The sequence below is a fragment of the Elephantulus edwardii genome, unplaced genomic scaffold (assembly GCF_000299155.1).
Source record: "Elephantulus edwardii isolate Elephantulus edwardi_28Jun2011 unplaced genomic scaffold, EleEdw1.0 scaffold00310, whole genome shotgun sequence".
Taxonomy (NCBI): Eukaryota; Metazoa; Chordata; class Mammalia; order Macroscelidea; family Macroscelididae; genus Elephantulus; species Elephantulus edwardii.
This window is the reverse complement of record NW_006400060.1, coordinates 1,310,359-1,336,324: the sequence shown is the minus strand read 5'-3', so window position 1 is coordinate 1,336,324 and position 25,966 is coordinate 1,310,359. Positions and strand designations below refer to the sequence as shown.

Here is a 25,966-nt window from a genome sequence, read left to right as displayed (position 1 = left end):
GTATTTGTATTGGGATTGCATTAAATGTGTAAATTGCTTTTGGTAGTATTGCCATTTTCACAACATTGAGTCTTCCTATCCATGAGCATGGGATATTCTTCCACTTTTCAAGATCTCTTTTTGTTTCTTGTAGTAATGTTTTGTAACACTCTTATTCATTAACATCCTACTTCCTTGAGTTGTTAATTGCCAAGAAGATTTTCTAGCCAAGATGGAGTTAGTCTTGCTGGTTTCACAGTACAGGGCTAAACTTGCTTTACAAGTTAGCCAGGACCCTGACAGGTGAGATTCTTTGTTTTCTTGATATTGCACATCAATCAATACTGAAGGCTGTAGTCCTTGACCCTCTAAGCGTTTCAGGTCTTCCTCAGTTTCAGCAAGCAGGGTTGTGTCATCTGCATAACGCAGATTGTTAACAGATCTTCCACCAATTCTGATGCCACACTTTTCCTCATAGAACCCAGTCTCCTGAATAATCAGTTCTGCATACAGTTTGAAAAGTTATGGAGACAGGACACAACTCTGGCCCTTCCCAATTTTGAACCATGCAGTATTTCCTTGCTCTGTTTTGATGACTGCCTCTTTGTCCAAGTATAGGTTTCTCATTAGCATGATCAAGTGTTCTGGGATTCCCATTTTTCCCAGAGTCAGCAACAGTTTGTTATGATTGACACAGTCAAAAGCCTTTGCATAATCAATGAAACAAAGATAGACTTTCTTCTGTTATTCCCCGCTTTCAGCTAAGATCCATCTAACATCAGCTACAATATTTCTAGTACCACCACCCCTTCTAAACCTGGCCTGGACTTCTGACAGTTCTCTGCTGATGTGCTGTTCCAGTCATTTTTGGATAATCTTCAGTAGAATCTTGCTTGCATATGAAATCAATGATATTGTTCTATCGTTTTCATACTCTGTTGGGTCACCCTTCTTTGGAATGGGAACAAATATAGATCTCTTCCAGATATGATTGGGTTTTATTGTAATCTTGGGAGTCCAGAGTGAAGGCTGCACAGTGGAGTGGACTTGGGGGGAGGTATTGCATAACAATGAAAGAGTTTTTCTTTTACTTTTCAAGGAGAAGAATGAATTGCGGGGGAGAGTGGGTGGATAGGGAGAAAAGTGCAACAATGAATGACTGGAAAACCTAAGTCTCTGTAAACTTTCATTAAAAGTAAAAAAAAATTACTATAATTACTGGGGTGATATGATATGTCATAGTTGTTTTGATTTGCATCTCTCTTAGAGCTAGGGATTTTGAACATTTCTTCATGTGTTTTTTCACTCTCTGAATGTCTTCTTTGGTGAAGTGCCTATATAAAAAAACATTTAATTGTTTTCAGTCAAGCATTCTTCTAAGTAGTATAGCACTGATCTGTCAATTTGCTGTATAGAGGTGATTTGTGGTTGCTTTGATGGTAAACATTGTTACACTGAAGTGTGAAATGTGATACAGGTTGTCCATGGTGGACAGTCTTTGATGGAGCTCTTAAATTAAACAAGCTTGGAAGCAGGAGTGGCATTCACTTCCGAAATAGCTTGCTTCTGGAAACTCTGTAAACTTAGAGAGATGATGAAAGTTATGTGTATTCAGTACTTTCATTCATAGGGTCATTATGAGTCATCTACAACTCAACGACACTTAACAACATTAATAGCTATCTCATGTGCAAGCAGGGTGTTGTTCAGCTTCCAAATGTGTGGTTTTTTCCTCCTTTATCCTCATATAATTATCATTGTGGTCTGAGAAGATTCTTTTTTTATTATTTCTATGTTTTTCAATTTATCGATGCTTGTTTTGTGACCTAAAATGTTATCTGTTCTGGAGACTGTTCCTTGCATGTTGGAGAAGAAGGTATATTGATCCCTTTTTGTGGGGGTGCATTAGCCTGTATTTATCTATGAGATAAAGTTGGTTTATTGTGTGGTTTAATTCTTTAGCATCTTTGTTGAGTTTCTTTCTGGCAGTTCTATCTTTTCTTGAGATTTTATGTATTGAATTCTCCTACTGCTATTGTGGTGTTGTCTATTTTTTCAGTTCTGTTATCATTTGCTTTGTATATTTTGCAGCTTTATCATTTGGTGCATAGATATTTATTGTGTCTATGTCCTCTTGTTCTATTGGCTCTTTAAGCAGTATATAGTGACCTTCCATGCCCTTTGTGATGGTTTTTACACTGAACTCTATTTTGTCAGAAATTAATATCACTACTGCTGCTTTTTTCTTGTTACTATTTGTTTGGTGTATTTTTTCCACCCTTTTATTTTTAATCTTTCTTTATCTCCACTTTTCAGGTGTGTCTATTGTAACAGCATATTGATGGATTTTGGATTTTTGTTAGCTACTCTTTTTCTGTTCATGGATGCATTTAAACTATTCACATTCAGTATAATTATTGAGAGGTTAGGTTTTGTTGCTATCATCTTTTGATTTCTTTTTGTGTTGTTACTGGTTACATTGGTCCATTCTGCTTTCTGTGGCATCACTCTGAAAAGGGCAAGATTAAAGGGCAAAAAAGTAAAAGGACTTCCCCTCAGTATTTTCTGCAGCACTGGTCTTGTTTTTACAAACCTCCCTTAGGTTCTACATTTCTGAGAATATATTGATCTCTCTATCATATTTGAAGTATAGTTTTTCAGGATACAGTATTCTTGGTTGACAGTTGTAGTCTTTGAGTGTTTAATATATGTCCTTCCACTCTCGTCTTGCTTTCATAATTTCTGATGAGCAATTCACACTTAATCTTATCTGCTCTCCCTTATAGGTTACTCTTTGTTTCTCCCTTGCTGCTTTCAGAATTCTATCCTTATCTTTGGTTCTGGCAATTTTGACTATGATAGGCCTTGGTGTTTTCTTTTGGGGTCTGTTCTATATGGTGTTTGTCCAGCTTCTTGTATATATATATATATATATATATATATATATGTATATATATTCTCTTGTTCTTCATTATGCCTGGAAATTTTTATTCTAGTAATTCTTCGACATCTTTCTCAGTGCTTTTACTTGCTTCTTCCTCCTCTGGGATTCCAATTATGGGCATGTTATTCCTATTGATGGTGTCCCACATTATTCTTAGGCTTTCTTCTTTTCCCTTCCTATTTGTTTTTGCTTTTTGTGCTAGCAGATCAGGGCTGAGAGTTCTGTCTTCTATTTTGCTGGTCCTGGCTTCGATCTCCTCAACTCAGCTCATATATCCCTCCAACCTATTGACAGCATCTGAGATACTGATCCTCATATTATGGATTGTGGTTTCTTGTTTTTCCAGATCTTTGAATGCCTTGTTTATTTTTTTCTTCATTGCTTTGGATTTAGTTTTTCTCTTGGTGTTTGCTTGCAGAATTTTGTAATTCTTGATTTGTCTTTTACTCATTGAAAAGATTCAATCGTTTTGTTTTTTTTAAATTCTATGTCATAAAGTTCCATCAGACTTTCTGGTTTCAGGAAATCCATACATTTCGTGGTTTTTAAAAAATTTTTTTTTATTTTTGTGTGTGAGTGTACCGTCAAATCAGATCTGACTGGTACAGGAGGAGATTGTCCCTCCTTCCCCGGCAGAGCATCTGGACATTTGGTGTTTTGATCACTTTTTTTTTGGATGCCATCTGGCTTTGGTTTTGTGTAGAATGTGAGGTATTCTGCTTCTTCTGTGTTATTGCTGTGATAAAGTTGTTGTTGGGGTGTTTTGGTTTCCCCCCCCCCTTTCTTTGAGCCCTTGCAGGTGCTTGATCTGATGACATTGTCTTGGGAGCTCCCTGCTCCATAGGAGGGAAGGTCAGCTCACCCTGCCTGAAATTCTCTTTGGTCCCTTGGCTCAAGGGAAGAATTGCTTCAGCTGGGGGACCTAAAAACTAGTAGGTAAGATGAGGACAAGTTATCCTGCTTGTCATTCTTCCTCTCTGGTCTTGTGGCAAAATTAGCTGGGACTCTGGGGCTAACTGCTTCCATTCCTTTCTGTCTGGTACTACAGATAAGTTCTCTGGGATGGATGCCTTACTGTTTTCTGATTGTAGCCCTCTCTACTGAAGTCTGTTGTCCTCCTTGATCTGTGGAGTGGTGCAGCTAAGATTCCCCGACTCTCTCTACCACTCTGATAGTTCAGGAGGAAGGATTTTGTCTCTGACCTGTTCCAGGACCATATTCCTGTACCTGCTAATTACTGGAGCCTGCGAGTTAGATTGCAGGACTGGCACAGCAGGATGATGTGCCAGGCGAAAGCAATATGTTGACCAGATTCTGAATGTTGGTGTTACCCTCACTCACTTGGACCGAGGACCAACAGCCCGAAGTCCCACAGCAAGGTGGGGTCCAGAAGGGTGCACAATGTATGTCTAGATGCTTCTAATGTGAAGTTGTTAATGAGACTTAATTGTCTAGGAACTTGTCTGCAAGACTAGTGTTTGTCTTGAAGGATAAAAGTTAATTTCAGTGGATCCAAGCAGCCTGGGCATGCATGACTTTTGCTGTGAGATAGTAATCTTAGGTGCAGAATGGTGAGGGCTCCTGTCAGAAGAGGAGGCACTGTTGCATTGGCTGTTGGGAGTCCAAGGCTTCCCGCTGGGTTTGTCTCTTCAATGGAGTATGAGATCCTTGAAAGAATGATTCGTGTCTTACTCAGGATGATATCTCCAGGTCTGCCACAACTCTTGGTACATAGTTTAAGCTGAATTTTGGGACATGGCCACTCCTTCACCAAGGTACGATACTACTAATAACCACTGTGGAAGGTTGCAGTTATAGATAACTGTTTCTAGTGCCAAACTAAAAAGAAAAAAGAGCTAGTTTGGAACAGCAATATATACAGAAATAGTAGTAGATAAAGAAATTAAGAAAACAACAAAATTCAATAGTTCTTCAAGTCTGAAATGGGATGAACTGTAAGTGTAACCCCACAGACTACACTAGAATTCTGAGTATGGAGTCATCAATTCGAAATGCACGCAGTTCAAATCTACCAGATGCTCAGAGAGAGAAGAATGGGCAATCTCCTCTTATGCCATTGACTACCTCTGAAAACCCACTTGAGGGTCAGCTATGGGTTGGTTCCAACTCATTGGTACACAACAACAACAGCAACAACATGTTAGGAACAGCTCTCTTAGTACACAAAAGAAAATTGGAAAAAGTAAAAGAATAATTAAATTTCTCCTTGGAAAACAGGATGTGCAGACTGGCTTCTTAACAGTTGTGCTTGATAGATTGAGCCAGAAAACCTAACACTGCAATTCATCTCCAACTAAAATACAGCAAAATAGTGATACCTTACATGAAAATGGAGAGTCTTTAGCATGGACAACTACCAGGTTGGCTGTTGAAGGAACTAATGGAATAGATAATCATGTACCTACTAAAACACTAGTCCAAAAATCATGTTGTTCATATGTAGTTAATGGAGAAAACACCCCTTCATCTCCATCACAGGTTGCTGTCAGACCCAAAAATTCATCAGCTCCAAAACCACTCACATCTGAGCCTTCCAGTGGCAGTGTTAATGAAGAGTCATCCTCATCTGCACCAATTGATACATCTGCCATGGGGACAGCAGTAGTATCTGAAGAAACCATTTTATCTTCAGATTGTATGAGTATTACTGGTGAACACCCTTTATTTAGTTCAAGAAATACCAACTTTCTCAGAAAACAATAAATGTATTCCTTATACCAGTACAATCATTGAAACTGAAGCTAAAAGTACTTTAGACCCTATTACCTCTACTTGTGGAAATAGTTCTGCTTTTGAAGTAGTCAAAATTAGACAGTCAAATGGCTGTGTGGAAGCTATACAGCAACAATTTGGAAATACCAATGCAGAAACTTTACTATCAGGGTGGGAACAGAGAAAAGATCCTCAGACTAGAATCTATTATGTGGACCATAACACCAAAACAGCTATGTGGAAGCGACTACAGCCTTTGCATCCAGGTTGGGAAAGGAGAGTTGATGACTGTGGAAGAGTTTATTATGTGGATCATGACACTAGAACAATATGACAGCTTCTGACCATGGAATCTGTTTGTAACTTTGAACAGTGGCAGTCTCAGCAGAACCAATTGCTAGGAGCTATGCAACAGTTCATCCAACAGTATGTCTATTCATCTTCTACGTTAGCTGCAGAAAATGACCTATATGAGCCTTTAGCACCAGGCTGGGGAAAAAGGATAGATTCAATGGACCGAGTTTACTATGTGAATCATAATACAAAAACAACCCGGTGGGAAGACCCAAGAACTCAAGGTCTACAGAATGAAGAACCCCTTCCAGAAAGCTGAGAGATCATGCGTACGTGAGAAGGTATACAATACTTTGTTGATCATAACATATAAACAACAACACTTAACGATCCTCAGAACTGGAAGTCATCCATGACTAAAGGAAGTCCACAAACCGCTTACAAACTTTGTGCCAGTCTAATGCACTACCTAGTCATGTGAAGATCAACATATCTGGCCAGACATTGTTTGAAGATTCCTTCCAACAGATTATGGCATTAAGACCATATGACTTGAGGAGGTGATTGTATATAATATTTCGAGGAGAAGAAGGACTTGATTATTGTGGTTTAGCAAGAGAAAGATTTTTCTTACTTTCACATGAAGTTTTGAACACTATACATTGTTTATTTGAGTATGTTGGTAAGAATAACTACTGCCTGCAAATTAATCCAGCATCAACCATTAATCCTAATCATCTTTCATACTTCTGTTTTATTTGTTGCTGTTTCGCCATGGCACTATACCATGGAAAGTTTATTAATACTAGTTTGTTGTTACCCTTCTACAAGCATATGATAAGTTAAAAAAAAAACCCTCACTATTAAGGATTTGGAATCTATTGATAATGAATTTTAGAATTCCCTTATCTAGATAAGGGACAATAACATTGAAGAATGGGGAGAAAAAAAAGAAGAACGAACTGGGGAGGAGGGTAGAGAAAATAGTGCAACAATGAATGAATGAAAACCCAAAATCTCTGTAAATGTTCATTAAAAAGAATAGAATTTAATAATAATAATAAAAAGAAATGGACTTCGCTGTTGACATGGAGATTTTGGGAAAAGTTACTTCACATGATCTGAAGTTGGGAGGTTCTAATAACCTAGTGACTGAGGAGAACAAAGATGACTATGTTGGACTAATGACAAAATGGCATTTTTATCGAGGAGCACAAGAGAAAACCAGAGCTTTCTTTGATGGTTTCAATGAAGTTGTTCCCCTTCAGTGGTGACAGTACTTTGACTAAAAACAATTGGATGTTATCTGGCATGCTAGAGGTTGACTTAGCAAATTGGCAAAGAAATACCCTTTACTGATATTATACAAGAAACAGCAAGGAAATAATTTAGTTTTGGCAGTTTATGAAAGAAAGAGACAGACAATGAAGTAAAAATGCAACTCTTGCAGTTTGTCACTGGAACCTGCCATTTACCTCTAGGGGGATTTGTTAAGCTAAGTTAAGTAACGGACCTCAAAAATTTGTATTGAAAAAGTTGACAAAGACACCTGGTTACCAAGAGGCCATACATGTTTTAACTGCTTGTCAGGAAAAGCTTCTTTCTGCAATAAAATAAACAGAAGGATTTAGACAAGAATGAATGGGCTTCTTATCTTGGAGGAGCTCTTGCACTTAAATACCTCATCCAAGAAAAATTGCACAGATAGTATATACTGTTGTTGTTGTTATGTGCCGTCAAGTCGCTTACGACTCATAGCGACCCTATGTACAACAGCCCTAAACTCTGCTCTGTCCTGTACCAATCACACTGTCTCTGATACACTCATCCCGATTATCCCAGTCACTGACTGATCAATCCACCTCCTAGAGGGCCTTCCCCTCCTGCGCCTGACATCCCTCTCCAAGGACCCGTCCCTCCTTACAACATGACCAAAGTATGTCAGATGAAGCCTCAGAATCCTTGCCTCCAAGGAGCAGTCCAGTTTAACCCTCTCCAGGGTGAATCTGTTTGTTTTATTAGCAGTCCATGGTACCCTCAATACTCTTCTCCAACACCAAAACACAAAGGCATTAATTCTCCTTCTATCCTCCCTAGTCATTGTCCAACTCTCTGATGCATAACAAATGATTTCAAAGACCATGGCCTGTATCAGACACACCTCAGTCTCTAGAGAGACACCGTTGCTCTTCAGTACTTTAGAGAGGTCCCATCAGACTTTCCCATCGCAATAGGTCTTTTAATTTCCTGGCTGCTGGTGCCAAGAGTGTTGATTGTGGAGCCAAGCAAACTAAAGCTGTGAACAATATCAATCTCTTCACCATCCATCCTGATGCTGCCAATTGGTCCAGTGGTGAGATTCTTTGTCTTCATGACATTGAGCCTCAACCCATACTGAAGGCTGCAGTCCTTGACCCTCTGCAGCATCCTGATGTTGCATTTCTCCTCATAGAGCCCAGTCTCTCGGATGATCTGTTCTGCATACAGGTTGAAAAGGTATGGAGACAGGACAAATCCCTGGCGTACGCCCTTCACAATTTTGAACCATGCAGTGTTTCCTTGCATGACTGCCTCTTGGTTCAAGTATAGGTTTTGCATTAACACGATCAAGTGTTCTGGGATTCCCATTCTTCTCAGAGTCAGCCACAGTCTGTTATGGTCCACACAGTCAAATGCCTTTGCATAATCAATGAAGCACAGATAGACATTCCTCTGGTACTCCCTGCTTTCAGCCAAAATCCATCTAACATTACCTACAATATTCCTAGTAACACCACCCCTTCTAACCCCAGCCTGGACTTCGGCACTTCTCCGCTGATGTGCTGTTCCAGTCGTTTTTGGATAATCTTCAGTAAAATCTTGCTTGCATGTGAAATCAATGATATTGTTCTGTAGTTTCCACACTCTGTTGGGTCACCCTTCTTTGGAATGGGAACAAATATAGATCTCTTCCAGTCAGTTGGCCAAGTGGTTGTTCTCCAGATTTCTTGGCACAACTTGATGAGCACATCCACAGCAGCATCTCTTAGCTGAAATATGTCAATTGTATACCATCTATTCCTGGGGCCTTATTTTTTGCTATTTCCTTCAAAGCAGCCTGAACTTCTTCCTTCATCACCATAGGCTCTTGCTCATACGTTGTTTCATTAAATTCTTCTGTGTCTGCCAATTCCTTTTGATACAATGACTCAGTATATTCTTTCCATCTTCTTTTAATACTTCCTGGATCATTTAATATTCTGCCTAAAGCATCCTTGATTATAGCAACTCAAGGTTTGAATCTGTTCTTCAGTTCCTTGAGCTTAAGAAATGCTGAACGGGTTCAGACCCTTTGATTTTCTGACTCCAGCTCCTTACACATTTCATTGTAATATTTTACTTTGCCATCCCATGCTGCCTTTTGAAATCTTCTGTTTAGCTCTTTAGTGTCTTGGATTCTTCCTTGTGCTTTGGCTTCTCTGCGCTCCAGTGCAATCTTCAGAGTTTCTTCTGAAATCCATTTTGGTCTTTTCTTCCTCTTCTGTCTTTGAAATGACCATTTGCACTCTTCCTGGATGATACCCTTGATATCCTCCCACAACTCATCTGGCCTTCACTCATTAGTGTTCAAGGCCTCAAACCTGTTCCTGAGACGGTTCTGAAATTCAGGTGGGATAGAATCAAAGTCATATTTTGGTTCCCGTGGATTTGGTTTAATTTTCCTCAACTTCAGCTTGAACTTGCATATGAGTAGTCGGTGGTCTGTTCCACAGTGAGCTCCTGGCCTAGTTTTCACAGCTGATGTTGAGCTTCTCCAGTGATTCTTTCCACAGATGTAATCAATTTGATTCCTATGCATACCATCAGGTGAGATCCATGAGTATAACCTGTGTTTATGTCTCTTAAAAAATGTGTTTGCGATGAATAAGTCATTGATTGTGCAAAATTCAGCCATTCTATCTCCAGCTCCATTTCTGTCATCGAGTCCATGTTTTCCAACTACTGATTCTTCTTCTCTGTTCCCAACTTTTGCATTCCAGTCACCCATCTTGATTGCATGTTTAATCGATCTCCAACTGTAAAAGATGGTAAAAATCTTCTATTTCCCCTTCCTTGGCTCTGGTTGTTGGGGCATATATCTGAAAGATTGTGATATTCACTGGACTTCCTTGTATGCATATGGCACTCACAATATTGTACTTCAAGACGGATCTAGAAATGGCTTTTCTAACTATGAAAGCAACCCCATTTTTCCTTACCTTTTCATCTCCAGAGTAGTATATCATATGATCATCTGATTTAAAATGCTGCATGCCAGTCCATCTCATCTCAGCAGTGCCTAGTATGTCAATATTTGTGTGTTCCATTTCCTCCTTAACAATATCTAATTTTCCTAAATTCATGGTTCTCACATTCCATGTTCCAATCACTAGTGTCTGCTTACAACTGTTCCTCTTCCTTTGTATTTCTATACTCAGTTGCCTTTTCTATCCTTCTGCGTGTGTTCTGTTGTACATAGGGTTTTCAGAGGCCTGCTATTTTGGAAGTGGATGGCCATTCCTTCTTCCTAGAGTGTCTTAATCTGAATGTTCAGATTTAGAGAAGTATCCAACAGATAAGCATTTTTCAGAAAAAGTGAAAATATATCCCCATTAGTTTCGGTGTTGTTCATGCCCTTGGCACAAGTGTCTTGACTATTCATTTTATACAGTGAATTTTCTAAACCTCCTAAAGTATAAATGTTTTCCATTTTTTCTTCAGAAATATGAAAAACAGCTAATTCTTTTCTACTTTTTAAATTGTTTCCTTGAAGTAACTTGGAAAAAGATCATCTTAAAATATTGAAGCAAGCAAGACTTTTAAAAAATTAAGTATGTATTTATAGAAGCATATGTGACAGTGGCTCTAATTTTATAGAGCTGTGTGTATGAAACATGACAGCCATTCAGTCAGAAAGATCTGGATTTGCTTTTCCTTGTTTCTGTTATCTAGGGGGAAAGTGCAAATTTTTTCACATTATATTCCCTTATGCAACATCTTTTGAGAGTGTTTAGTCATGCAAGAATGTTCATAGTAGCATTATTCACCATCGCAAGAATATGGAAACAGCCCAAATGTCCAACCACAACTGAATGGATTGAGAAATTGTGGTACATGCATAAAATGGAATACTATGCAACACTGAAGAGCAACGATTTAGAAAAATACTATGTAACTTGAGAGAGAAGCTGGAAAGCATTATGCTGAGTGAACTAACTCAAGCTCAAAAGGACAAATATTGCATAAGACCATTATTTTAAAATAGAAGGATAGCTAGTAAAACATGTACAGGACCTCAAAATGGGGAGGGCTTAGATGGACAGGGACAAAACCACAGGTTGCACAGTTGGATGGGTGGAGGGGGATGGGGTAGGAAATGGGAAGGATCCAGGCTAAGACAGTGTAATGAAGGGCAAGGTCCAATGGTGATTAATTTTATAAACCATAACACATGAAAGGAAGAGGCAGAGAGTGGATCCTTCTCTCATCTCCAAATGTAATTTGATGTTACTAACACTTTTGCCTCCAGAACTATAAGATAATAAATGTCTAGTTTTAAAGTGCAACCGCCCCAAACATAATGCATGAGAATGAATGTGAAGAATAGTGTGAAACACAATGTATACTAACTTTGTAAACAAACCAATTTTTTAAAAATATTAAAAAAGGTAATTGGGAAGAACAAAAAGGTAATTGCAACTTGCTATGAAAGAAATTATGTAAGAAGAACAAATCTCATCCTTTCTAATAAAACTCCAAATGGCTTGCTTTTCTGCTTCTTACTTCTCTAGACTTTCTCAGTATCTTTGAACACTGGTTTTCTGTGCTTTTCAAAGGTTTGTTCCTTTAAACACTTTTCTTTCTCATCCTTCTTAAAGTTATTTTTGTTATTAGCACAGTGTTCTATGAACTGTGACACCAGAGCTCCTAGTTCTTCTCCAGTTATGTAGAGGGGTGTGGTAGAAGTAGCTTAGAGACCATCAGTTGCTAGTAATTCTGGCTATGCCTTAATATGAACCCTAATATCCACAAGAGAAAGCTGAGGAAAATATTAAAGTAGGACTTTTGTTTGAAGGATTTACCTGCTTCCTGTCTTCCAAAACTAGATTCTTGCTTTTCGCTAGGCTTATCTCTATAGTAGCTAAACTGCAGATTGCCAAATCTTGCCATTGCCTATATATCAATTTTGAGTTTCACCAAAGACCAAAACCCTAAACTTACAAGCCATCAAGTCAATTTCAATTCATAGCAACCATACAGGACAGAGTAGAACTGCCTGCTAGGTTTCCAAGTTCGTAATCTTTATGGAAGACTGCCATATCTTTCTTCTATGGTTTGAACAGCTGATGAATTAGAACTACTGACCTTTCCAATAGGTAGTAGAATACTTTAACCACTGCACCGTCTGAATTTCCTTGCTGAAAGACCCACCCATACACATTACTATTGATTCCTGACCCTGGAGGACAGAACAGAACTGTGCCCTTAGAGTTTTCAAGGGTGTAAGTATTGTTTGACATATTTTTATTGGCTTGCATACATTGATATAAATTATGTTTCATGCATGTACATTGTATTTTATACAATCTTTCATTTTAATTGTGTTTCTTTTGTTTTCATGTGTTTTATATAATCATTCATATACATTATATTTTATGTAATGAATTACTATTGATCTATGCCTATATATTTTCAAGTTCACATTGGATCTTTCCTATTTCTTCGCACTCCCATACACCTGTCCTGATGATTTCCCCCCTTCTCCCTTTTCTATCCCCTTCTCCTTTCCCCCTTCCCTTTTTGAACATTTAACCAACAGACACATGAAGAAATGTTCAAAATTACTGTCAATAAGAGAGATGCAAATCAAAATAATGATATACCATTTCATTCTAGTAGCAGTTGTTGTTTTTGTTGTGTGCCATCGAGTTGCTTGCGACTCATAGTGACCCAATGTACAAGAGCCCCAAAACCTCCTCTATCCTGTGCCAACCTCACCGTCTCTGACACACCTACTTCCATTACTCCAATCACTGAAACGATCCATCTCATCAAGGCTCTTCCTCTCTTGTGCTGTCTCTCTACCCTCCCAAACATGATGTCCCTCTCCAAGGACTGGTCCCTCCTTGCAACATGCCAAAAGTATATCAGACAAATCTTCAGAATCCTTGCCTCCCAGGGGCAGCCCGGTTTCACTCTCTCTAGGATAAACCTATTTGTTCTCCTAGCAGTCCATGGTATAATTAACACTCTTCTCCAGCACCAAAGCTCAAAGTCATCAATTATCATTGTCCAACTCAGTGACACAAAGTGCACAATTGCAAAGACTATGGCCTGGATCAGGTGAACCTTAGTCTCCAGCCTGACATCATTGCTCTTCAGTACTCTGGAGAGGTCCCTGACAGCTGACTTTCCCAATGCAGTTTGTCTCTTGATTTCTTGGCTGCTGGTACCAAGAATATTGATTGTGGAGCTAAGCAAACTAAAATTGTTAACAATCTCAATCTCTTCACCAACCAGTTGGCCCAGTGATGAGAATCTTTGTAGCAAAACTTAACAGGACCACAACAATAAATATTGGAAAGGATGTGGATTGGAACTCTCATACATTATTGGTTGTTATTGTTGCTGTTGATTGCCATCGAGTCAAGCACAACTCATAGCAACCCAATGAACAAAAGATCTGAAGCTTTTCTATAACTATCATTTCTCAAAAGTTTGTAGAGTTTCCAGAGGCATGTTGTTTAGGAAGTGGATGCCACGCCTACTTCCAAACATTGTTGGTGGCATTGTAAAATGGTACAACCACTCTAAAAGCAGTTTGATGAGACATGAATCGAGATATGTACACTCATGTTCATAGCAGCGGTTTTCACAATAGCAAGAATATGGAAACATCCCAAATGCCCATCAACAAACAAATGGATTGAGAAGTTGTGGTACATTCATACAATGGAATACTATATATACTAAGTAACTATGATTTTGTAAAATACTATCTAACATGAGAGAGTCTAGAGAACATTATGCTGAGTGAAAGAACTCAGTCTCTTAAGGACAAATACTGCATAAGGCTACGAATATCAGTGGAATTATACTGCTTCATCCTTGTCCTAACAGAGCAATTGTTGGATTTAAACTATTGAGCTTTCACTTAGTAACCAATGTATCACCAATGCTTCCAATGGTTTCTAATCTTGGTTGCACACTGGAAAAGCCTGGGGAGCTTTAACAAAGTCCAAACCCTTAGATACTCTGATTTAGTTTGTCTGTACTGTGACCTTGTCATTATGTGTCATTGAGTTGGTTCTAACTCACAGTGACCCTTTATATAAGAGAATAAAATTCTACCCAGTCCTGTGTTTGAGGCCTATTGTTGTAGTCACTGTGACAATCCATTTAAAAAATTATATACTGATTTATTTACAAAGAGTGAATACATTGTTTTTAACAAAAGATCCTTTCCATTTCCTTTGCCCCACCCACCTATCGAATTATGCAACCCGATGACTAACATTCCAACCCCACCCCCTATCCTCACCCCCCTGCTTCAACCCTTGGATCCTCATACTCATTCTACAATAATGGTTTTATACAATATTTGTCCTTGTGGGACTGAGTTAGTTCACTCAGCATAATGCTCTCCAATCCCTCTCAAGTTAGGCAGTAATTTACAAAATCATTACTCTTACGTGCTTTGTAGTATTCTATTGTATGAATGTACCACAACTTCTCAATCCATTTGATTGTAGTTGGACATCTGGGCTGTTTCCATGTTCTTGCTACGGCGAATAATGGTGCTGTGCACACTGGTGTACAACTTTCCATTTGAGCCTTGGTTCTCATTATCTCAGGGTATATTACAAGCATTGGAATAGCTGGGTCATATGGCATTTCCATGTTCATCTTTTTGAAGAAGTGCCAAACTGCCTTCTAGAGTAGTTGTACCATTTTACAGTCCCACCAACAATATAAAAGAGTTCCTATCTCTCCACATCCTCTTCAACATTTATTACTTGCTGTCCTGTTAAATTTTACCCCTGCTACTGGAGTGAGATGTTATCTCATTGTGGTTTTGATTTGCGTCTCTCTTATTGCCAGTGATTTGGAGCATTTCTTCATATGTCTGTTGACCATTTGAATATCTTCCTCTGTGAAAATTGTTTTCATATCTTTGTGAAAATCCATTTTGTTGAAGACCTTTCTATTTTCAGTGACCCTTTACATGATGACTTTCTTCAGAAATTAGACATTTCAGGAACAGGTTTGAGGTCTTAAACACTAATGAGCAAAGACCAGCTGAACTGTGGAAGGATATTAGGAATTATTATCCATGAAGAATGCAAAATCTCATTCCAAAGACAGAGGAGGAAGAAAAGACCAAGATGAATGTCAAAAGAGACTCATAATATTACACTAGAGCACCGAGAAGCCAAAGCAAAGGAAAGAAATCAGGACGTTAAGGAGCTGAACATAAGATTTCAAAAGGCAGCTCAGGAGGACAAAGGAAAGTATTATAATGAAATGTACAAAGAGCTGGAGTTGAAAAAGAAAAAATGGATGAATTTGATTAGCATTTCATAAGTTGAAGGAACTGAAGAACAAATTCAAGCCTCAAGTTGCGATACTTAAGAATGCCATAGGATAATGCGGAATGATCCAGGAAGCATCAAAAGACAAATACTGCACAGTGCCATTGTTATAAAACGGGACTGACATCGGGGGGAGGAGAGACTGAGAAAGATAAATAATGTATACTACATTGAAACAGATGAGAGAGAGAACTGTTTAAAAAGGATATGGGATTAGGTATTATTGTCATGTCAGGAGTCCAGAACGAAGGCTGCATAGTGAAGTGGATATGGGGGCAAGGATTGTATAACAATGAAAGAACTTTTCTTTTACTTTCCAAAGAGAAGAGTGATCTGGGGGCGAGGGGTGGGCAGGGAGAAAATTACAACAATGAATGAATGGAAATCCAAAGTCTCTGTAAATTTTCATTAAAATTAATAATAATTTAAAAAAATTTTTTTAAAAAAATGGAAGGAGTGAGTACACAGAGTCACTGTACCAAAAAGAATTGGCTGAATTGGCTGACACAGAAGAATTTCAGGAAAAAAAACATGTTTAAGAGGGTGCTCTGAAGGAACTGACAAAAAAGGAAAAAAAATAAAAAGCCAAACACCAGGAATTGAAAGAACGCCAATTGACATATTTCAGCAAACTGATTCAGTCCTGGATGTGCTCACAAGTCTCTGCCAGAAAACCCAGCCAACTGACTAGAAGAAATCCAAAATTATTCCCATTTCAAAAAAGGTGATCTGGCAGAATGTGGAAACTATAAACAATATCAGTAATATTACACACAGCAAAATGATGAAGATCATCCAAAATGACTGGAATAATACATCAACAGAGAACTACTAGAAGTGCAAGCTGGGTTTAGAAGAGGCTGTGTGGCACTAGGGACATCATTGCCAATGTCAGATGGACCTTGACTGAGAGCAGAGAGTACCTCAAAAATGTCTGTCTCTGTTTTCTTGACTATTGAAAGGCATTTGACTAAGTGGGTCACAAAAAATTATGGCTAAGCTTGAGAAGAATGGGAATCCCAGATGACCTGATTGTGCTCATGTGAAACTTGTACTTGGACCAGAACATAGCAAGAAAACACTGTATGATTAAAAATCAGGGATGCATCCTATCTCCATACTTTTTCAGTCTATATGTGAAACAGATCATTTGGGAGGCTGAACTTTATGAGGAGGAATGTGGCATCAGGATTGGAGTAATGTTGATACATTACTTAATGACATACGTTACACAGATGACACAACCTTGCTTACTGAAACTGAAGAGGACCTGAAGCATATGTTGCAGAAGCTCAGGGACTATAGTCTTCAATATGGATTGAAGCTCAACATCAAGAAAACAAAGATTCTCACCACGGGGCCAATTGGAGGGATCATGATAGATGGAAAAGAGATTAATTTCTTGCTTGGTTCCACAATCAACACTATTGGTACCAGTTCAGAAAAATCTACTTGCAGAGATCTCTCCAGAGTGCTGTAGAACATCAATGTCTGCCTAGAGAATAAGGTGCTCCTGATCCTGACATGGTCTTTGCAATTTCTTGTTATGCATCAGAGACCTGGACAATAACTTAGATCACAGAAGAATTGATGCCTTTGAGTTGTGGTCCTGGAGAAAGTATTGAACATACCATAGACTGCTAAGAGAACAAATAGGTCTGTCTTGGAGAGGATAAAACCAAATTGCTCCTTGGGTGCAAGGATTTTTAAGTTCTGTCTCACATACTTGGATTTGTGAGGAGGAACCAGCCCTTTGATAAGTCCTTGGACTAGTCCTTGGAAGGGTAGAGGAGCAGCACTGGAGAGGAAGATCCCAGATGAAATGGGAGTAGGTGTGTTGGAGACAGTGAGATTGGCTCAGGATAGGGCAAAGGTTAGAGAGACTGTGCTTATGGTCTCTGAGTTGTATTCAACTCAGCATAAAGCAACAGCAACAGGGTGTGGCCCTACCACTTGAAGTTTGAAAACAAATCATTAATATGATTTTTTTGGAAGCAGGAGTGGCATCCACTTTCTAAACAACATGCCTCTGGAAACTCTGTGAACTTTGATAAATGACATAAATTATAGAAAGGCTTCAGGACTTTTGTTCATAGGGTAACTATGAGTCATGCTCGATGACAATCAACAACAATATGATTTTAATGTGCAGTTATGGTTTTCTTATTACACTGTGTTTCCCAAACTTGTCCACATGTTAAAATCACTCAAGAATATTTTAAAACTTCCAAAGCCTAGGCCAGTTAAATCATTATACTCTAAGAATGAGGCACAAGCAGTGATAATTTTGACATTTCCCTAGTGACTCAGTGTGCAGCCAGCATTGGGAACTACCAGGTAAAGCGTTTTAAAAAAATTTATTATTAATTTCAATGAAAATTTACGGAGACTTTGGGTTTCCATTCACTAACTGTTGCACTTTTCTCCCCTCCCAACCCTCCCCCCCTTGTACACTAACTACCCTCTTGGAAAAGTAAAAGAAAAATTCTTTCATTGTTATATAATCCCTCACCCTAGGTCCACTCCACTATGCAGCCTTCGCTCTGGACTCCTGTCATGACAAAAATACCTAATCACATATCCCTTTTAAACAGCTTTCTCCCTAATCTTTTTCAATGCAGTATACATTATTGAACCCATCTTTCTCAGTCTCCCCCCAAGGTCAGTCCTGTTTTACAACAGTGGCACCATGCAGTATTTGTCCTTTTGTGACTGAGACACTTCACCCAGCATAATGTCCTCCAGGGTCACCCATTTTGAAAGGTAAAAGAGTTTTTTATTTTGTGCTATTTAATTATTTTACACATGGAAAAGATAAGATGACTGCCATTTGCAGTGATTTAGATCTTTAAACTCTTCACTTTCAAAGCCACATTGCCAATTTACAACTTACTGGGTCACCATTGTCATTTTTCTAAGAAATTTCAAAAGAGCATAACCATTGACACTTGTACACAATGTTTATTGCAACATTATTCATAATAGCCAAAATAGAGGAACAAACTAAGTGTGAATTAACAGGTGAATGGATAAGCAACATATGAGATATACACATGATGATACATTACTCTCAATCACAAAAAGGAATCAAATTCTGATACACACTGTGACGTGGATGAACCTTGAAAACATTATAATGAATTACTTAAGTCAGATACAAAAGGACAAGGACTGTGTGATATCACTTATAGGAAATATCTAGCATAGGCAAGTACATGGAGATTACATGTTGTTGGTGATAAATGGCTGAGGGGAGGTAAGGAGAGTTATTGCTTAAGGGGTCTCGAGTTTCTCTTTGAGGTAATGAAAAAATTTTTGGAAATAGATGATGATTTTGCAACATGGTGAATATATTACATTAATTTTTTTTACTAATTTAATATAGTTTTTATTGTGAAAAATGAAAGATTAACAGAAGTAAAAGGTTACATGCTCATAGGAATATGGTCAGTATCAGAGTAGATGTTTATTTTACATTAAGAGCTTTTTTATATTTTAAAAATTTAAATAGCATTCAGCTTATTACAAATATTTCTTATTGGCTTCCTATATTTCCCCCCTTTTGTTTTTATCATAATTATGTTATCATCTAGATGAGCATCCTTTATACACAAACAAATAAAACAAACATAATAAACTCAAAGAAATACTTTTAAAAATCTTTATATGATCGGAAGGATTCAGGTTGAATGTTCCTTGAAAGTCTGTTTTAATTGTCCTATTGCCACAGTGCTTGTCAAAACCAGATCTGATTAATCTCCTTTGTCAGTGTGTCCTTTGCCATTCCCTATCACTCCTCCCTGAGAGAGACTTCACCCTGATTCATAAGGAAAAGGGGATGGACGGCGTATTCTCTTAGCTACTTCCTGCTGAAAAGGGACGCTGTAGGTTTCAGGGTGAAGATCTTTCACTACTCTAAAGGGCCCCTTTGGCAATAGGAAACACGTAGACTATTGTGGAGAATAATTTTGGAATTTAGATACACTGTTATCAATTGTGCTTAGCCATACATATTCATATCCTTGAAGATGCATCATGGAAATATTGCAGCCTAGAAGACACAAATTTAACTAACAAGTTAAAAGTACATGAGTCAAAGTTAAAAGCAATAATATTCGAAGTAGAGGTTCTAACAGTGGCACAAATCAAGTTACAGAGTGAAGGTAGGTCTTAAAATAAAAGGCTTATTGATTAGCACTTTAGCACTTTGTCTATTATAGTATAAAGGTTAGGAACCACAAGATGTAGAGGCTCAACTATGTCATTTATTGTTCTTAAGTCCTGGAGCAAATTCCATCTACCACTAGGTTGTTTTACAGCTTGGAAGTTCACGTGAAAGGTAGAGGTGAAGTAAGGAACTGCTTATGAGATTTTCTGTCAATTCCAACAACTAAGAAATAGTGAGAAGAGTTGGGACTTCAGAAGGCTTTTAGGACCTATAGTAGCTTCTTGTGTCCAGGAGAAAACGAATATACTTACCAGTAATGTTAATGCTCACCCACAGCTCTTCTGGGAGGATCTGAATCATTGAAGTGCCCTCCTTCGTTTCCAGCTCGAAGCTGGGGCCTGTCAGTCCTGTCAGCCACGAGGACCTGATGTGGGCCACCCTTGGCCAAGTGTTCTTCAGATCCACACTGAAAGCAAGTGTGTGGGAGTTTCCTCTCTACTCTCTTGCCTATCTGTGGCTCTCATCTGTGACACTGTCTACTGAAGTGGCCCAGCTTTCCACAGTGGAAGCAATTCTGACCTCCTTTATTACCTTTGGGCGGCACTGTATATGAGTAATACTTCCTTTTCCTGACACAGGCCCTAACCTGGCAGCAATAGCTGCCCCAATAATTTTGGCCATTCTCTGGTCTTTTCTCTTCCCTCTAGATCCCAGTTGTTAAAAGAGGGAAAAATTCAAACAAATATATAACAAATAATTTTGAACAGTATAATCTTTAAAGTTAAGGCTAGAAATATTATCAATATGTTCATTTCCAATCCAGAGATACATGTTCCAATGGAGTTCCTATTTTCCATAAATAGTTTTGGTAAGAAGAATATTGTAAATGTGGATACAGTTCCACTATTCCTCCTCCATGCCATGATATAGTGTTATTAGTATGAGCAGTTATAAATCCATTGCCTTCCTTACTCTAACTTAATTTTTTAATTTAAATTTATTATTAATTTCAGTAAAAATTTACAGAGACTTTGGATTTCCATTCATTCATCGTTGCACAATATTACATTAATTTAATGCCACTGAATTGTGCAATTAAAATAGTTAAAAGGGCAAATTTTATGTTATACGTATTTTACTGTAGTTTGAAAATTACATGCCTATAAAGTGCAGTCTTGAGTCATTTGATCTCAAAACACACTGAGTTGATTCTGACTCGTATTGAACCTTGAGAACAGAGTAGAACTACCCAAATAGCGTCTGAAAATTTCACTAGATTTTGAAGAATCCAAAACATAGGGATGAAGTGCTAAAGTAAAAGAGATGAACAGAAGATTTCAAAGGGCATTTCAGGAAGACACAGCAAAGTATTATAACAGAATATTAAAAGAACTGGAATTTGAGATCAAAAAGGAAAGAACTCACTCAGCATGTCTCAAGTCTCAACTGAAAAACAAATTCATGTCTCAAATTTCAATATTGAGGTTCTATGGAAAAGTCTTGAGCGATCCAGGAAGCATCAAAAGAAGATGGAAGGAATACACAGAATCACTGTAACAAAAAGAATTGGTAGACACTGAAAAATTTCAGGAAGTATCTTATGAAGTTCAAGAGAGACGTTCAAGCAACACTGAAGGCATCAGCCAAAAAAATAAGGCCCCAGGAATTGATGGAATACTAATTATTAGATTTCAACTAGCAGATACAGCCCTAGATGTGTTCACCATTCTGTGCCAGGAAATTTGGAGGACAGCTGCTTGGCCAACTGACTGGAAGAGATTCATAATTTGTTCCTATTCCCCAAAAGGCCAATCCAACAGAATGTAGAAATTATCAAACAATCACATGCAAGCAAAACATTCATGAAGATTATCCAAAAACCACCAGTTCATTGACAGAGAACTTCCGGAAGTTCAAGCTGGGTTTAGAAGAGGCCTTAGCACCGGGAATATCATTGCTGTTGTCAGATGGATCTTGACTGAAAACGGAGGACACCAGAAGAATATCTATCGGTTTTTCATTGGCTGTGCAGTGACATTTGGCTGTGTGGATCATATCAAATTAACACTTAATTGTGCTCATATAAAACTCATACCTAGACTAAGAAGCTGAACAGAGCAAAGGAACACTGCATGGTTTAAAGTCAGGAAAGTTTCCATCAGGGCTGTATCCTTTCTCTATACCTGTTCAGTACTTATGCAGAACAAATCATTTGAGAAGTTGGACTCAATGAAGAAAAATGTGGCATCAGGATTGGAGGAAGATTCATCAACCACCTGTGTTATACAGATGACACAACCTTGCTTGCTGAAAGTGAGGAGGATTTGAAATGCTTGCTGCAAATGATCAAGGACTACAGCCTTCAATATAGATTGCATCTCAACATCAAGAAGACAAAAATCCTCACCATTGAGTTTATAAGCAACAGTATGATAAATGGAAAAAAGAATGAAATTGTCAACAAATTCCTCTTTCTTGGATTCACAACCACCTTTGGCACCAACAGTCAGGAGATTATTGTTGTTGTGGACTGTCAAGTCGGAACCAGACAAAAACACACAGACCCTGGTGTATTAGCATCTTTTTTATCACAGCAAATTATCAATTTGAAAATGTTACTGTTGTTGTGTACTATAGAGTCAGAACTGACCTATAGCTGACTCTCCAGCAGGTTTTCAGAGGCAGTTAATTAGTCACATAGGAGGAGATTGCCCATCCTCCCGTGGAGCAGCTGGTGGATTCTAACTGCATGCCTTCGGGAATAGGTGCAACTTCTTGCCACTAGGCCACCAGAGATGTATTTCATTGGGAAAGTGCTGTCAGACGCCTCTGCAAATTACAGAGGAGCAATGATGTCAGTTTGAAGACTAAGGTGCACCTGATTCAGGCCATGCTTTTTCCAGGTACTTGCTATGCATCTGAGAGCTGGACAATGAATAAAGATGACAGAAGAAGAATTGATGCCTTTGAGTTGTGGTGTCAGAGAAGTTCTTTGACTATCAAAAAGCCCCAACAGATACGTCTTGGAGAAAGTGTGACCAGAGTGCTCTTCATAGGTAAGGATGGTGAAGCTTCATCTCTTACACTTTGGGCATTTTTCTAGGAAAGGCTTTTTGCTTGGAAAAGTGGAGGGTCAGCAAGAGAGGAAGAATCTCACAAAGCAGATTGACATGGTGACTACAGCAATAGATTTATGTGTTAGAGATGTTGACGATGGCACAGGAGAGGACAGGGTTTATATCTATTGTTCACAGGGTCACTATGTGTCCCACTTGAGGGCACTTAACAATAACAACTATAGGGTTTGCAAGACTGTAAATTTTTATGGAAGAAGATTACCTTATCTTTCATGGTTTAATCTACTGATCCAGTGCTTAATCAATAGTGCTGCTAAAATCCATTTGAACAGAGTAGATTCTAATTTACAGCAACTTTACTGGACAAAGGTATTGCTATTGTTATATACTGTTGAGTCCAGTATTCTTTATTATTATTATTATTATTATTAATTTTAATGAAAATTTACAGAGATTTTGGATTTCCATTCATTCACTGTTGCACTTTTCTCCCTGCCCACCCCTCCCCTCCAGTTCATTCTTCTCTTTGAAAAGTAAGTGAAAAAGTCTTTCATTGTTATACGATTCCTCCCCCCAAATCCACTCCACTATGCAGCCTTCGTTCTGGACTCATGTCATGACAACAATATCTAGTCATATATCCCTTTTAAACAGTTATCTCTCTCATCTGTTTCCCCAGGATCTTTCAGTAGTGCAACTTGAGGCTTGAATTTGTTCCTCAGTTCTCTCAGCTTGAAAAATGCCAAGAAGTCTCTTCCCTTTTGAAAGACAAAATAATTGCCTTCTAAGGTTTCCATGGCTGTAATTTTTATGAAAGCAGATTGCCAAATATTTCTCATTTGATGGATCCAAACTCACCTACCTTTGGTTAGAAGCTGAATCCTTTAACCATTGTGGCACCAAGGTTTCCTTAAGCTCCCTTAGAACTCATCAGCAATGCAAATGCCAAGAGTAGATTGACAGGGAATAATACATTAATAAAGTCTGGGATTTAAAACTTTTGCACCAGCTAATTCTATTAAACAAGGAGCATAGTATTTCGATATTTTACTTCTCTTTCTTTCTCTTCACAAAAGACAAAATGGAGTAGCAACACGCACATATAGCCCAGGGCCATATAGTTGATAAAGATGTAAAGTATTTTAAGGGTGCAGGCAGGAGGAATGGTCTTTGCTCTGAGCACCTCAGAACTAAATATTTGAAAGTATTGTGATGGTTAAAAATCTTGGTTTCGGTACTTATGTAATGAGGTAATGTGCCAGCTATGTAATGATGTCATCATCCCCATGATGTGATATGATCTGATATAAAAGGATTAGGGTGGGTTATAACACCTAAATCTGGTCATTGTCCTTATGTATAAGAAGTCTCTAGGAGTGTGGTCTGCATTGAATGTATATGTGGGACTCTAGCAAAGCTAGCTCCCTTTTGCTTGGATCTGGATCCTGCATTTGGCTCTTTATCTCTGGTGGTTTGAACTTGAACCTTATTTGCTGACCTAGGATTCTTTAGCCTCCACAGCATGCTGTCTGATGCCTTACGGATGATCTTGGATTCATCAGCCTCTGCAGCAGTGTAGGCCAGAAGAAGCTTCTTTCCTGAAGTCTGACCCACAGACCTGCATTTGAAAAATTCTCCAAGAAATTTTCTTGGGAGTTCTCTTTCTCAATATATATAAACTTTGTTTGTTTTGCTTCTCTGGAGAACCTAGCTTAAGACAGGTAGCATTATTTAACCTCTTGTATTACCTTATAACTTTTATTGGTTGTAAACCAGCAAAGGGATATCTGAGAAGAAGAGAGGTCCAGGTTACTGATGTTAGGTGTTGTTAGACTCTAACTCATAATGATGCTATGAACAACAGGTCCAACAATCCTCATTCTGTGTCATTCTGACAATATGTCTAAGCCTATTGTTGCAGGCAGTGTGTTGATCCGTCTCACTGACTTTCTCTTTCACTCACCTTCTACTTTTCCCAGCATGAAATCTTTTTCCAAGGACTTGTGCCTCCTAATAACATGCCTGAAGTATTCTAGATGACTTCACTATCCTTGATGCTAAGGAATAGCCTTTCTCCAAGACCGATTTTTTTTTGTTTGTTTGGTTTTTTGGCAGTCCGTGGAATATTCAATACTTTTCATTAGTACCATAATTAAAATTCAAAGTCATCAATTATTTGGTCTTCCTTACTCATGGTCCAATTTTCATATGCATAGAGGTAGCAATTGAAAATATCATGGGTCGGGTTATGTGCATCTTAGTCTTTAAACTGACATCCTTACTCTTTAGCACTTTGGAGAGGTCCATGACAGCAGATTTCCCCAATGCAACACATATTGATTTCTTGATTCCTGTTACCCCGTGTGTTGTTTGTGGAGCCAAGTAAAATGAAATCATTGTCAACTTCAATGTTTTCTCCATCTAACATGATGTTGATTATTAGTCCAGTGGTAAGGATTTCTTGAGTGGAGGGATAACGCAAGAGAGGAAGAGACTCAATGAGATGGATTGATTCAGTGACTGGGGTAATGCAGGTAGGTGTATCAGAGACAATAAGATTGGCACAGTATAAAGCAGGGTTTAGGGCTGTTGTACATAATAGGGTTGCTATGAGTCGCAGGTGACTGGATGAGACATAACAACAACAAATAGTTCAGGAAGAGATTGCGTATCTTTCTTCTGCAGAGCATCTGGTGTATTTGAAAGATATCACTTTGGGGTTACCAGCACAACTACCTTCACACTGCACAACCAACCAGACCTTCCTCTGTGTACATGTGCATTTCTCTTTTCTCTCCCCTTGTTTCTCTCTCTCTCTCTCTCACTCTCATTGAGAGATTTTGGGAGACTTCAAATCACATAAGAGAAAGTTGACCATTTTTTCTTCTGCAGAGCTGCCAGTAGACTTAAACCTCCAGATAGAAGTCACCATTGGCTTAGATCTGACTTATAGCTGACTCTCCAGTTTTTTGGAAGCTATAAAACACATAGGAGAAGATTACTTATCTTTCTCTCACAAAGCAGCTGGTAGATTCTGACAGTCTGGTTTTGTTTTTTTAATTTAATTTAGTTTGTTTATTTTTCATTTCAATGAACATCTACAGAGATTTTGGAATTCCATTCATTCATTGTTGCACCCTTCTCCCCGCACACCCCCTTC

At 38.4% G+C, this 25,966-nt stretch overlaps 2 pseudogenes; one reads left to right on the top strand and one right to left on the bottom strand.

The window, feature by feature from the left end:
• Nucleotides 1–5,565, bottom strand: part of LOC102856977 — a 14,307-nt pseudogene extending 8,742 nt beyond the window's left edge.
• A 263-nt stretch (nucleotides 5,566–5,828) lies between these two features.
• LOC102856578 lies at nucleotides 5,829–7,581 on the top strand (annotated as a pseudogene).
• Nucleotides 7,582–25,966: the final 18,385 nt, after the last annotated feature.